This window comes from Cornus florida, unplaced genomic scaffold (assembly GCF_030987335.1).
Source record: "Cornus florida cultivar Cherokee Brave unplaced genomic scaffold, ASM3098733v1 CherokeeBrave_3.0.0_Hap2_Chr06, whole genome shotgun sequence".
NCBI lineage: Eukaryota > Viridiplantae > Streptophyta > Magnoliopsida > Cornales > Cornaceae > Cornus > Cornus florida.
The window spans coordinates 79,651,718-79,664,921 of NW_026775576.1; the positions used below are offsets into that span (position 1 = coordinate 79,651,718).

Here is a 13,204-nt window from a genome sequence, read left to right on the forward strand (position 1 = left end):
TTGTGTTTGCTATACCGGGTCAGGATATGTATATTATTGCTATGCCACATTCTAACGGGGTATCTAGCACTCATTTGTTGTATATTGAGGAGGAGTCTGAAGAGGAGATTACTGTAGCACTAGATAGTATACCGATTGTACAGGAATTTTCAGATGTATTTCAAGAGATTCCAGGGTTGCCACCGAGTCGAGAGATAGACTTCGTGATTGATCTAGTTCCAGGCACTACACCTATTGCTAGGGCACCATACAGGATGGCACCATTGGAAATGCGAGAGCTGAAGGATCAAATTCAGCAACTTCTTAGTCAGGGTTTCATTCGTAGAAGTACCTCACCTTAGGGAGCATCGGTGTTGTTTGTGAAGAAGAAGGATGGTTCACTTCGCCTGTGTGTAGATTACAGGGATTTGAACAAGGTTACTATTCGTAACAAGTATCCTTTACCCAGAATTAATACTTATTTGATCAGTTGAAGGGAGCTACGTACTTTTCCAAGATTGATTTGCGATCTGGCTATCATCAGCTTCGAGTTAGGGAATATGATGTTCCTAAGACAGCATTTCTAACTAGATATGGATCTTATGAATTTCGGGTCATGCCTTTTGGGTTGACTAATGCGCCAGCTGTCTTTATGGATTTGATGAACAGGGTTTTCAGGGCTTATTTAGATCAGTTTGGCAACAAGAAGTGAAGTTTCTGGGTCACGTGGTGTCAGAGAAGGGAATAGCGGTGGATCCAGCCAAGGTCTCAGCTATTTTAGAGTGGGGACAGCCTACCTCACCCACTGAGATTCGCAGCTTTCTGGGACTGGCCGGATATTATCGCAGATTCATTCAGGGGTTTTCGAAGATGGCAAGACCACTCACCCATCTGACTAAGAAGGGGGTACCATTTGTGTGGGATAAGCATTGTCAGACTGCATTTGACACATTGAAGAGTAAGTTGACTTCTACACCTGTTCTAGCTACTCCCCAGAGTGGGATAGAGTATCTTATCTACACAGATGCTTCTTTGTAGGGTCTGGGATGTGTTTTAATGCAGGAGGAGCGACCAGTTTCTTATGGGTCTCATAAGCTTAAGCCTCATGAGCTTAACTATCCAACGCACGATTTGGAGTTAGCAGCTGTGGTCTTTGCTTTACGTATTTAGAGGCATTATCTGTTGGGGGAGTCCTTCAGACTATTCAGTGACCACAAGAGTTTCCAGTACCTTTTCACGCAGAAAGAGCTGAATATGAGACAACATAGGTGGTTAGAGTGTGTGAAAGATTACCATTTCTCTATACAGTATCACCCAGGGAAAGCGAATGTAGTCGCAGATGCACTCAGTCGCTGACCTAATGCCAGTCTTTCTGTGATGTTTGCTACATAATGGAATGCTTTCAAGACTGTAGATGAGTTGTCTGATACTTTTGTGGCGTGCATAGTAATTACACCTGCTATCATCCACAAAGTATTGAATGCACAACTTATGGATCAACAGTGCATCAATAAAGTTATGGAGTTAGCTTCTGGTGATGTTCCATTTTACTCTGCTGGGGCAGATGGGGGCTTAAGGTACAAAGGTCGCTTAGTCGTACCTTCTGCTAATGATTTGAGAAAAGATGTGATGACGGAGGTTCACAAATCTGAGTTCTCCATCCATCCAGGTGGAGATAAGATGTATCAAGACATGAAGCGACAATTTTGGTGGGCAGGTATGAAGAGAGATATAGCTATCTTTGTCTCTAAGTGTAGTACCTGTCAGATGGTCAAGATTAATCATCAGCGACCGCCTGGTTCTTTGCAGCCACTTCTTATACCGGAGTGGAAATGGGAGAGTATCTCTATAGATTTTGTGGAAGGGTTACCTAATTCCAACAGGAATCACAATTCTATTTGGGTCATTGTTGATAGGTTGACCAAATCAGCTCATTTCTTGCCTATTCGCACTGATTTCACTTCAGAACAGTTGACGAGGCTGTACATTGCAGAGATTGTGAAGTTGCATGGCATACTGATGTTTATTATATCAGACAGGGACCTGAGCTTTGTATCGGGATTTTGGGGGAGTTTCCAGCAGGCTTTAGGTACCGAACTACATCTTAGCATTGCTTATCATCCTCAGACTGATGGGCAGACCGAGAGGGTCAATCAGATCATGGAAGATATGCTGCATTCTTGTGTCCTTGATTTTAAGGGCAACTGGGAAGATTATTTGCCACTTGTAGAGTTTGCCTATAATAATAGTTTTCAGAAGACTATTGGTATGGCACCGTTTGAGGCATTGTACGGCCGACCATGTCGATCTCCTGTTTATTGGTTAGAGGTCGATGAGAGCAAATTTCTAGGTCCTGAATTTATTAAGGATACCTCTAAGAAGATTGCTCTTATTCGTGACCATATGCGCACTGCCCAGAGTAGGCAAAAGAGTTATGCAGATCATCGTACTTGCAGTTTAGAGTTTTAGGTAGGGGATCAGGTGTTGCTCAAAGTGTCTCCCATGAAGGGCGTAATGCGCTTTGGGAAAAAGGAAAAGTTGTTACCACGTTTTGTCGGTCCTTTTATGATTACGGATCGAGTGGGAGCTGTAGCTTATCGGTTAGCACTTCCGGATCATCTACATCGGGTCCATAATGTCTTTCATGTGTCCATGTTGCAGAAATCTTTACAAGACGAGGATCGCTATCAGCATATAGATGTTGGCGAGATTGAGTTGCAGCCAGATGCGACATATGTTGAGCCACCATGCCGTATTCTTGATCGCCGTGATCAAGTACTTCGCAACAAGATTATTTCTCTTGTGCGGGTTCAGTGGAGCCATCATAATGAGGCCGAGTCCACTTGGGAACGAGAAGATGTCATCCGTTTAAAATTTCCCGAATTGCTGAAATAAGGTAAAAGGTGAATTCCAAGAACAGAATTCCTTTTATTAGAGGGGAAGAATGTAATACCCCTAAATTTTTAAAGGCCTTTATTTGTTTTTTTTTTTTTCAATTTATTTATCTACGTGGTTATTTAAATTGTTTGTGCATTTGTTTTAGGATTTTATTTGTTTGTCATTAAATGTTACTTATTTAGTGTTTATTTTATTTCATCATTATTATTATTATTTTTTTTATGTACTTAGACTAATTGAATTGTTTTGGAGTATTTAATAATTTGTCATTTCAATGTTAATTATTTAATAGAAATTCTTTAGTTAATTGTAAATTTTTCATTGAGGTTATTTTATTTATTTTTTATTATTATTATTTTTAGTTAGTTGTAGGTTAATATATATATATATATATATATATATATATATAAATGGTTAGTTTATTATAAATATATATTTATATACACTATATTAAGGTGTTATATTTATGTAAATGTTTATTTACATTTATATAAATGTTATTTACATGGTGACTTATCAAATAAATAAAATAAATGAATAAATGTTATTTATCTGGTGGACAAGGTCAGTGTACAGGTGGGCTTTGTGGTTTGTTAGTATATATATTTTTATTATTATTAGTTTTGTACAATATTAGTGTGATGGATGGGTAGTGATATGATGTGGTTGGATGTAAGTGGGTTAGTGTAGAATCACTTAGGTTATATTACATAATTATAGATTTGTATATATATATTATATAGATGTTTAGGTTCTGGATGATATTCAATACTAGAACAGAAACGGAACAGTGAAAAAAAACAAACAAACACAGAGCGGCGGCGTGAAAGAGGGGAAAGAAGAGAGGAAAAAGGGAGAAAAAAGAAGAAGGGATTTGTGAGGCCGAATTAAGAGGAGTAGGCAGGAGGCTGTGTAGGCGATAACCAAAACGGCAAGGCTAGTTAACGACGACCCGAAGGCCGCCGGCGTCAAGGGAAATTGGTGACGAACAGTGTTGAATTTTGACCCGAAAATAAAAGGCAAGTCCTTGTTCTATTCATTCTCTTAGATTGCGTGATCGGTTCATCTCTAGAATGATGTTAGGATTTAATTGTATATATGAATCAACAGAGAGTATGAAATCTCTAGAATGATGTTAGGATTTAATTGTATATATGAATCAACAGAGAGTATGAAATTATATTGGTATATATATATATCTATATATATATATATGTATATATATTCATGAGCATAGTTATTATTTTCTGAAATTTAGATGTACCTATGCATGATTGAGTGCTTTAAATTTAGTTTACCAAGCTTAGTATGAATTTTAGAGATCATTCTGGACATAGTGTTTTAAATCTATTTTACCAAGCTTAGGATGGAGGAGCCGACTCATGCTGGGAGTTGGGTTCTTTGGGGCTTACGAAATCCCTGTGACCATACTGAAGTGGGTTATTTGAGGTTGTGAAATCATGTGACCACAGAGGGTATCCGTGGTGAACTGGGCATCCACTGTTTGTGTAATTGTATTATATCATGTGGGCAATTTAATATCAAGCTATAGTAGCATTTACAGGTTGTGTAGTTATATTATAGCATGTGGGCAATTTAATATCAAGCTATGGTAGCGTTTATAGTTTGTGTAATTATATTATAGTATGTGGGCAATTTAATATCAATCTAAGGTAGCACCTACAGGTGGGGTAATTTTAATAGTATGTTGACATTTTATTATCATAGTGTGGTTAGAAAAAAATTATTGTAGAGATAATGCTATTATAATTGTTCAGGAAACGATAAATGGCATTGGTTGCATTTTAAGTTATTAGCATGAAACTTTTAATAGCTTGAAAATTTATTTTTATATATTTTGGTGGTAATATAATAATTGATCACACAAGTGTTAATATAAATAATGTTAATTGCATTAAATTAATCGCATGATAAGTATAGAAGCCTATGCCGCCATTTAAAATACTCCGATAAAATTCTATTAATAATGTATATTAATTTTTAGTATACATGTATAGGAGTGTATAATGGAGGACCATTAGTAGGATATGGTCTTAGCAGCACCATTGTTAGGATATGGTTTGCTGACATATATATGGGCTAGCTCTTAAGTCTAGACCTATACGTTTTGTCAAGATATGGTTATGACCTTTAATTGTGCCATTGTCAGGATATGGCTACAGTTACTTAAATATATTTTAATTGGGTACCATGATACGAGCGTGAGATCTCGGGATTGATGGTTAGGGTTGGCGTATACTGCCAGATGAGATGAGTAGCTGATTATAGGGATGTGTGTGCCCTGGTAGAAGAGGTACTTGTGACCACCTTGTGTGCGCTTGCATGAGACCTACTATCCGGTTGAGGCTGTCTTATGATCCAGTGAAAGTCTATAGTGTGTATACGTATGTATATTGACCTACGTAGTTATTGCATGAGTCAGACTAGGATGTACCGTTTCTCGGGTCTCTGTTTGGGATGTAGTAGAAAGGGCTTGTTCGTGGGTTTTGACCCACCTTTGTTGTTATCTTTTCAGGTCCTCGACAGTTCCAGACATAGAGTCAGTTTGTGCAGAGCAGAGGCTAGACTTCATCACTCTTCCGGTGTCATAGACGTAGGACCTCCACTATGTTTTCGCTATCATTTATTATTTCTGAGTTAGACATTTATTTGTTTCGTCTTTAGTTAGGATTTTTATTAGGGGTCGACATTGTATGGATTCCCAAGTTGTACTCTAGAGGTTTTATTCTTATAATGAGAATTTATTGGAGATTAATGTATTAGAGGATTTATTATTTAATTATTAATTTAGATTTTCCTTTCAGCGTTATTTATTTATTTAATTTTTTTTCCCCTTGTATTCTATGCTTGTTTATTATTGATTGGTTGATATTCCCTGATTTTGTGTGCGGACCTGATCAACCCGTGTTCTGAAGTTAGGGGGTGTCACAATTTTTGTTTTACCTTATGGGTTTTGCTCTACAGAGTATTCAGAAACATGGGATTTTCATGGATTGGTTGGTGACACACATATGCAATAGATCTCAGGATATTTTTACACTGTTAGGCAATATTGCCATTTGTCATGAGAGTGATGTGCCTGTAGCACTAGATATTGGTAGACTCGAATTTCTAGCCAATCTTTTGGTCCTCGACATGCACACTTATGACGTGATACTTGGGATGGGTTAGTTATCACTACCATGCTCAAGTTATTTATTTTAGATAGGTCTATGTGTTCACTATACTTGGACAGGATATGTACGTCATTGATATGCCACGTTCTAACGGGGTTACTAGCATTTATTTGTTTCATATGGAGGAGGAAACAGAAGGGATTACTGTATCTTTGGATAGTATACCAATTGTACAGGATTTTTCAGATGTATTTCAGGCGATTCCATGGTTGTTGGCTAGTCGCGAGATCGACTTTGTGGTAGACTTAGCTCCAGGCACTACGCCTATTGCTAGGGCACCATATAGGATGGCACTAGTAGAGATGCGAGAGCTGAGGGATCAGATTCAGCAATTACTCAGCCAGGGTTTTATTTACAAGAATACTTCACCTTGGGGAACACCAGTTTTGTTGGTGAAGAAGAAGGACGGTTCACTTCGGCTGTGTATAGATTACAGGGAGTTAGATAAGGTTATTATCCATAACAAGCATCCATTACCTTGGGTTGATGATCTTTTTGATCAGTTGAAGGGAACTACGTACTTCTCTAAGATTGATCTGCAGTCTGGATATCATCAACTTTGGGTTTGGGAGCAGGATTATAAGTTTCGTGTGATGCCGTTCGGGTTGACTAATGCACTAGCGATCTTCATGGATTTAAGGAACAGAGTCTTCAGAGCTTACTTGGATCAATTTGTTATTGTCTTCATAGCTGACATTTTGATTTACTTGAGGTCAGAGGACGCTCATGCTAAAAATCTTCGGATAGTCTTGTAGACACTTCGTGAACACCAGTTACATGCCAAGTTCAAAAAATGTGAATTTTGGCAGCGAGAGGTGAAGTTTCTGGGTCACGTGGTGTCGAAAAAAGGAATAGCGGTGGATTCAGCCAAGGTTTCAGCAATGGTTGAGTGGGGATAGCCTACTTCACCTATCGAGATTTGAAGTTTCCTCTGTTTGGTAGGATATGATCGTAGGTTCATCCAGGGGTTCTCCAAAATAGCGGGATCACTCACTTATTTGACTAAAAAGGGTGTACGGTTCGTATGGGATGAACATTGTCAGAAAGCTTTTGATGAGCTGAAGACTAAGTTGACTTCTATACCAGTTTTGTCTGCCCTAAAGAGCGGGATAGAGTATCTTGTTTACACAGATACTTCTTTGCAGGGTATTGGGTGTGTTTTAATGCAGGGGGAGCGACCGATTTCGTATGGATCTTGGAAGCTTAAGCCTCACGAGCTTGATTATCCAACACATGATTTAGAATTGGCAGTTATGGTTTTTGCCTTACGTATTTGGAAGCATTATCTGTTGGGTGAGTCCTTTAGATTATTTAGCGATCACAAGAATCTGTAGTATTTGTTCACTCAGCTGGAGCTGAATATGAGACAGCGCAGATGGTTGGAGTTTGTAAAAGACTACCACTTCTTTATACAGTATCATCCAAGGAAAGCGAATATGGTGGCAAATGCACTCAGTCACCGACCTGTTGGTAGTCTTTCTGCTTTCTTCACTACTGAGTGGAATGCTTTGAAGATGGTGAATGAGTTGTCGAATGCTTTCATGGCTTGCATAGTAGTTACATCTTCTATTATTCACAAGGTGTTAAAGGTACAACTCACGGATTAACAGTGCATTGACAAAGTTGCAGAGATAGCTTCCGGTGAGGTCCCATTTTACTAGGTTGGGGCTGATAGAGGTTTGAGGTACAACAGACGGTTCGTGGTACCTTCTGCTAACGAGTTGAGGAAGGATGTGATGACTGAGACTCACCACTCTGAGTTCTCTATTCATCCAGGAGGAGACAAAGAGTATCAGGGTATGAAGCGGCAGTTTTAGTGGTAGGTATGATAAGGGACATTGCTAATTTTTTTTTCTCACGGTGTAGTACTTTTCAGATGGTCAAGATTGATCAGCAGCGGCCGCCAGGAGCTCTACAACCACTACCGATACTGGAGTGGAAATGGGAGAGCATTTCTATGGATTTTGGGGAAATATTATCAAATTCCTTCAAGGATCACAATTCCATTTGGGTCATCATGGACAGATTGACGAAATCAGCTCATTTCTTGCCTATTCGCACTGACTTCACTTCGGAGCAGTTAGTGAGGCTTTACAGACTTTACATTATAGAGATTATAAAGCTGCATGGAATTCCATTGTCTATTATATCGGACAAGGATTCGAGCTTTGTGTCAGGATTCTGGAAGAGTTTTCAGCAGGCTTTGGGTACAGAGTTGCATCTTAGTACTGCTTATCATCCTCAGACTGATAGACAGACTGAGAGGGTTAATTAGATCATGGAGGATATGCTTCGGTTGTGTATTCTGGATTTCAAGGGCCACTGGGAGGATTATTTACCACTTGTGGAGTTTGCTTATAACAATAGTTTCCAGAAGACTATTGGGATGGCACCATTTGAGGCGTTATATGGCCGACCGTGTCGATCACCTGTTTATTGGATGGAGATTGGAGAGAGCAGATTCTTGGGTCCTGAGTTCGTGAAGGATACTTCTGAGAAGATTGCTCTTATTAAAGATCGCATGCGCACAACACAGAGTCGGCAGAAGTGGAGTTTCAGGTTGGGGATCAGGTGTTACTCAAAGTATCACCCATGAAGGGTGTAATGCGCTTTGGGAAGAAAGGGAAGTTGTCATCGTAATTTGTCGGTTCATTCATGATTATAGATCGAGTTGGAGCTGTCGCTTATCGGTTGGCACTTTCGGATAATTTGGATCGCATCCACAACGTATTTCATATTTCCATGTTACGGAATTTCTGCGAGATGAGGATCGGTGTCAGCATATCGATGTTGGGGAGATTGAGTAACAGCCGGATGCAACTTATTTGGAGCCACCGTGTTGTATTGTCGACTGTCGGGATCAAATCCTTCGAATTACGGTTATCCCTTTGGTGTGTGTTCAGTGGAGTCATCACAATGCGGTTGAGTCTACTTAGGAACGAGAGGATGTCATTCGCTCACAGTTTCTTAAAATATTGGAAAAAGGTAAGAGCGAATTCCGAGGACGAAATTCCTTTTGCTAGAGGGGAAGAATGTAATACTCCTAATTTTAAAAGGATAGTTTTGGTATTTTAATTAAGTATTTTGTTGTGTTTTTAATTATTTTATTTGTGTGATATTTGAATTAATTGAATTTTTATTTTTTGTTTACTTGAATAAGTGGACCTATTTGTAATTATTTGAATTGTTTGCGTTAATTATATTACTGGATTGAAATTATTGTAATTAAGTTACGTGAGTTTTTTTTAAATACATTAATTTACTTACGGTTCTTTTGGACGTCACCTAAGTGTAGCCTACATAGATTTTAAACGTAGGTTTTGTTATATGGGCTGATTAGGGTTAAGATTAGGGCTCCGTCTCTAATGTTACAAGGATTAGGGTTTTAGAGTTAAGCCTATAAATACAACCATTATGCTTTAGCCTAGGGTTTACGATCATAACTCATAGCACATAAACGTGAAGTTAGTTATGTAAAAACAGAGGGTAAAAGGAATAGAGCACTATAAGGGTTGTCAAGGAGAAGAACAGAGAGGACCAATGTGGGGTTGTGGTGGATTATCCTGGAGCACTAGGAGGCTTGACAGTAGTTCAGTGTTGCCGGAACAGTGGACACGATGCAGGGATTTCATAACTGAAATCACAGGCAAGTTCTTTTCTTCTTCCATCCCGTTGGCTTGTGTTCTGTGCACCTAGATAGTCTCTAGGGGATTAAGTGGCCATTAAATGAACCATGAATGATTTTTATATGTTTGCTTTGATTATCTGTATTTTGTGAAAACTTATCTGCAATAATTCCGGCATGTATGGTTTTTATCGTCTCTGTTTTAGCATAAAAAGTCGCCACTGTTTTAAGTTTGTATTGAATCTTACTATAACAAACCAAGGTTTAAATTAATACTAGATGTAATTTAAGACCTTTGAGTTCAATTTAGAGGAAGAACAGTAAGGTTGGAGTGGCCGGAGATGGAGCAGATGGGCTAAAACGGAGTAGAACGAGGCTGGAAGCTCTTAGAAGAGGTGAGAGCTGGCTCCATAAAAGTGGGAGCCGGCTCCCACACTTGTAGAGCCAGCTTCAAGGACCCTGGAGCTGACTCCAGGCTTAAAAGAGCCTACTCCCAAAGACTTGGAGCAGGCTCTCTCTCAAATTTGCTTCCTGAATGTGTTTTTAACGCATTATTTGAAGCTGTTGAGTGTCTGAACTGTTTTGAAAAATTCTGGGACTTTCCAGAGTGATTAGGAAGTTAATTTTGGGTGTTAATAGGACCTTTAATTGATTAAAGTTTACCTCTAAATTAACAGAAAAAACCGTATAAAATTTATGCACATTGTATACGGTTAATGGATGAAAGAAGACTTAATTGCTTAAACTTAATTTTGGCAATCCAGTGGGATCTAATATGTTTATAAACTTATTCTGAATGCATGATAGGGTCATCTGCTTAATAGTTGTAATCTATGCATGCTCTAGATGCTAATTGTTGAAATTTTAATATTTTTCTACAATTACATGGGTTATTGTTTGGATTTCAATTGCTAGAATATTAAATATCTCCCTGCAATTATTTGGATAATGGTTTGGATTATAAATTACTAAGCTTCTATTTATATACTGTAATTTACATGGATATGGAGGATTGTATGCACCGGTATGGGACGGTGGCATACTGGGTTTAGCTTAAAACGTTAAGACCTAACCTATCGGATTAAAGGAATGAATTGAAAAATATTAAATCCTAAATTATGTTTAAGTTAGATCAACTGACTAAGTTGAGTGACTTCCTGGATTAGTTGGTTGTAGTTAAGTCATATCAGCTGAAGAAGTTAAGTGGCTATCTGGATTGTGTTTTGTATGTCACCATGTCACCTCAATGAATAATTGAATGACATACTCTGGTTTTGGACGGACTTTAGATATATGGTTATGGTACCACGATATTAGTTTGAGTCTCAGAATCATTAGTTAGGGTGTGTATATACAGTGGATGCGTAGCTAGCTATGATAGGTTGAGGTGTACCCTATTAGGTCTAGGTACTCATGCCTACCTTTGGGTGCGTTTTCACATGTTGCCTTCTATTCAGGTTGAGACCCCTATTATAGTCCAGTGAATGTCCCTTAGTGTGGATATATTTATGTATGGACTAAATAGATATTGTGAGGTACTTAGGGTGTATCTGTGTATCAAGTCACTGTATGGATTGCAGTTAGATTAGAACTTGTTCGTGGGCCTGACCCACTATTTTATTCTTTCCAGGTACAAGATGGTTCCAGCCTTAGAGCTTGATCATGCTTGTCGAGGACAGACTCTCATTCATCTACTTACGTAAGACTTCTTTCGATGTTCTAGTTTAGTTTTATTTTTTGTTATTCAGTTCTGTGGGGATTTTTATTTAGGGGTCCACTAGATGGATTCCCAAGTTGTCCTCTTGGAGATTTTAGAGAATTGGGTATTATTATTCAGTATTATTTGGAGGATTTATATTTCATAGTTCTTTCCAGTTTTGTTATTTAAATTCTTAACTCTTTATATTCTGTGTTCGCTTTAAAATACTTTAATTGCTTGATATTTCCCTCGGGTTTGGGCCTAGGCCTGATCAACCCATGTCTCGAATCCGAGGGTATCACATTTGCTTCCACCAGATGGAACTTGATGCAAAGTATGAATCACCACTTCTAACCATCAAAGTCATCTCGTGATCCATTCTATTCGTATGAACTGATGTCCTACCAGTTCAAAATAAACAAGAATTAAGCTGACCTAATTTATTAATCAACCAATATCCCAACTAGAATCCTGACCCTTGTGTAAAATCCGCTATCCCCCTACTAAATCTGTGGAAATGCTCTCTCATTTCCACTTCGGTACAGGGAATGGCTGCGAGGATCTAGTAATCTCAGATGGGCAATCTCGACTATCTAATAAATATTAGACTTGGAGACAAAATATCTGTGTCCCTCTTTCTGCCTGTCCTCCAAACATTTGTTGCATACCGTGATGCATCATATTTCTATCTGGATGAATAAAGAACTAAGAGTTGTGAACCTCAGTCCTTGCATCCTCCTTCCAATTTATCTACAGAGAGTACCGTTACTCTGGTACCACCAGCTTTTGTCTACACTCATTGTTTAAATTAGAGCATCTTCAAAAGCTAACTCTGTAACTAAATCCTTGCACATTTATTCGTGATAAACTTACCGATATGGAAAGTCAATCGGTAATTCAATTTATCAAAAATCAACTAACTATAACTTTTCCATATACACCGTGCATCTCTTCTTTATTTAGGTGATCGGTTTCACCATCCTGTCTTTGACACACCCTACTTCTTTAATATAAGTAAGTGTCAATCTGACTTCTTGTCTCGCTTCAAAAGAATATGGAACCTTTTCGTCCTTCAAATAGTTCATCAATTTCCTAGCAACAGCTAATTGTTGCAAATTGTGACATAAAAAAAAAAAAATCATATTATTTATGCAAGTAAAAAGATTTTGTTTCCTCTTCCATGTGCAACAACGGCAACTCCTCCTAATGACATGCCCTCGTGAATAAAATTCTTGATTAAATGAAGATTTATTTAGTCTACTATCCTCAATCGGTGTCATTCCAATAAGTACCTAAACTAGTATGAAATCCTCCTTCTAACTTGGTGACAACTTTTGGAATTTCCAAAAAGATGTTCTGCAACTCCGACACCTCTGATAAACCATCGTGGCGTAAAAGTATATGATACTAATCATACTAGATTATTTGACTCGTAGTGATGGTCTAACTATCCCATCCTGAACAATATACAATAATGATGCATGTTCAGGTCTAATAGATTGGCTAGAATTATGTTTTTCTACCAAATTCCATGACCACATGCTCACAATCCTAGCGTAATAATAGCACTATTACTCTATGTTATTAAAAAACTGTAGTTGGCTGATCACATACTTGTGTCCCCAACTAAACCACATACCAAAATATCCCAAATAGTTAAAGAAAATAAAACACGTCTGACAAACATAATACCACAAAATATACTCATACTTAAGACATCGTTCTTTCTAGGGAAAATCTCCTCTAAAATTAACTTGCAAAATTTTTTCACACATTTTTCTTTTATAGTTTCGTAGGTAATCATCT

The 13,204-nt window shown here is 38.1% G+C and overlaps 1 protein-coding gene across 2 annotated transcripts in view; it reads left to right on the forward strand.

Moving 5' to 3' along the window:
- LOC132312253 (uncharacterized) overlaps positions 1–13,204 on the forward strand; it is a 29,474-nt gene that overhangs the window by 1,658 nt on the left and 14,612 nt on the right. Inside the window, exon 2 of one of the 2 annotated variants that reach the window (XM_059810550.1) lies at positions 11,330–11,398. The gene's annotated coding sequence lies outside the window, so the exon portion shown is untranslated. Of the gene's footprint in view, positions 1–11,329; positions 11,557–13,204 lie in introns of those variants that run through there. The other variant, XM_059810549.1, reaches the window with a different exon arrangement.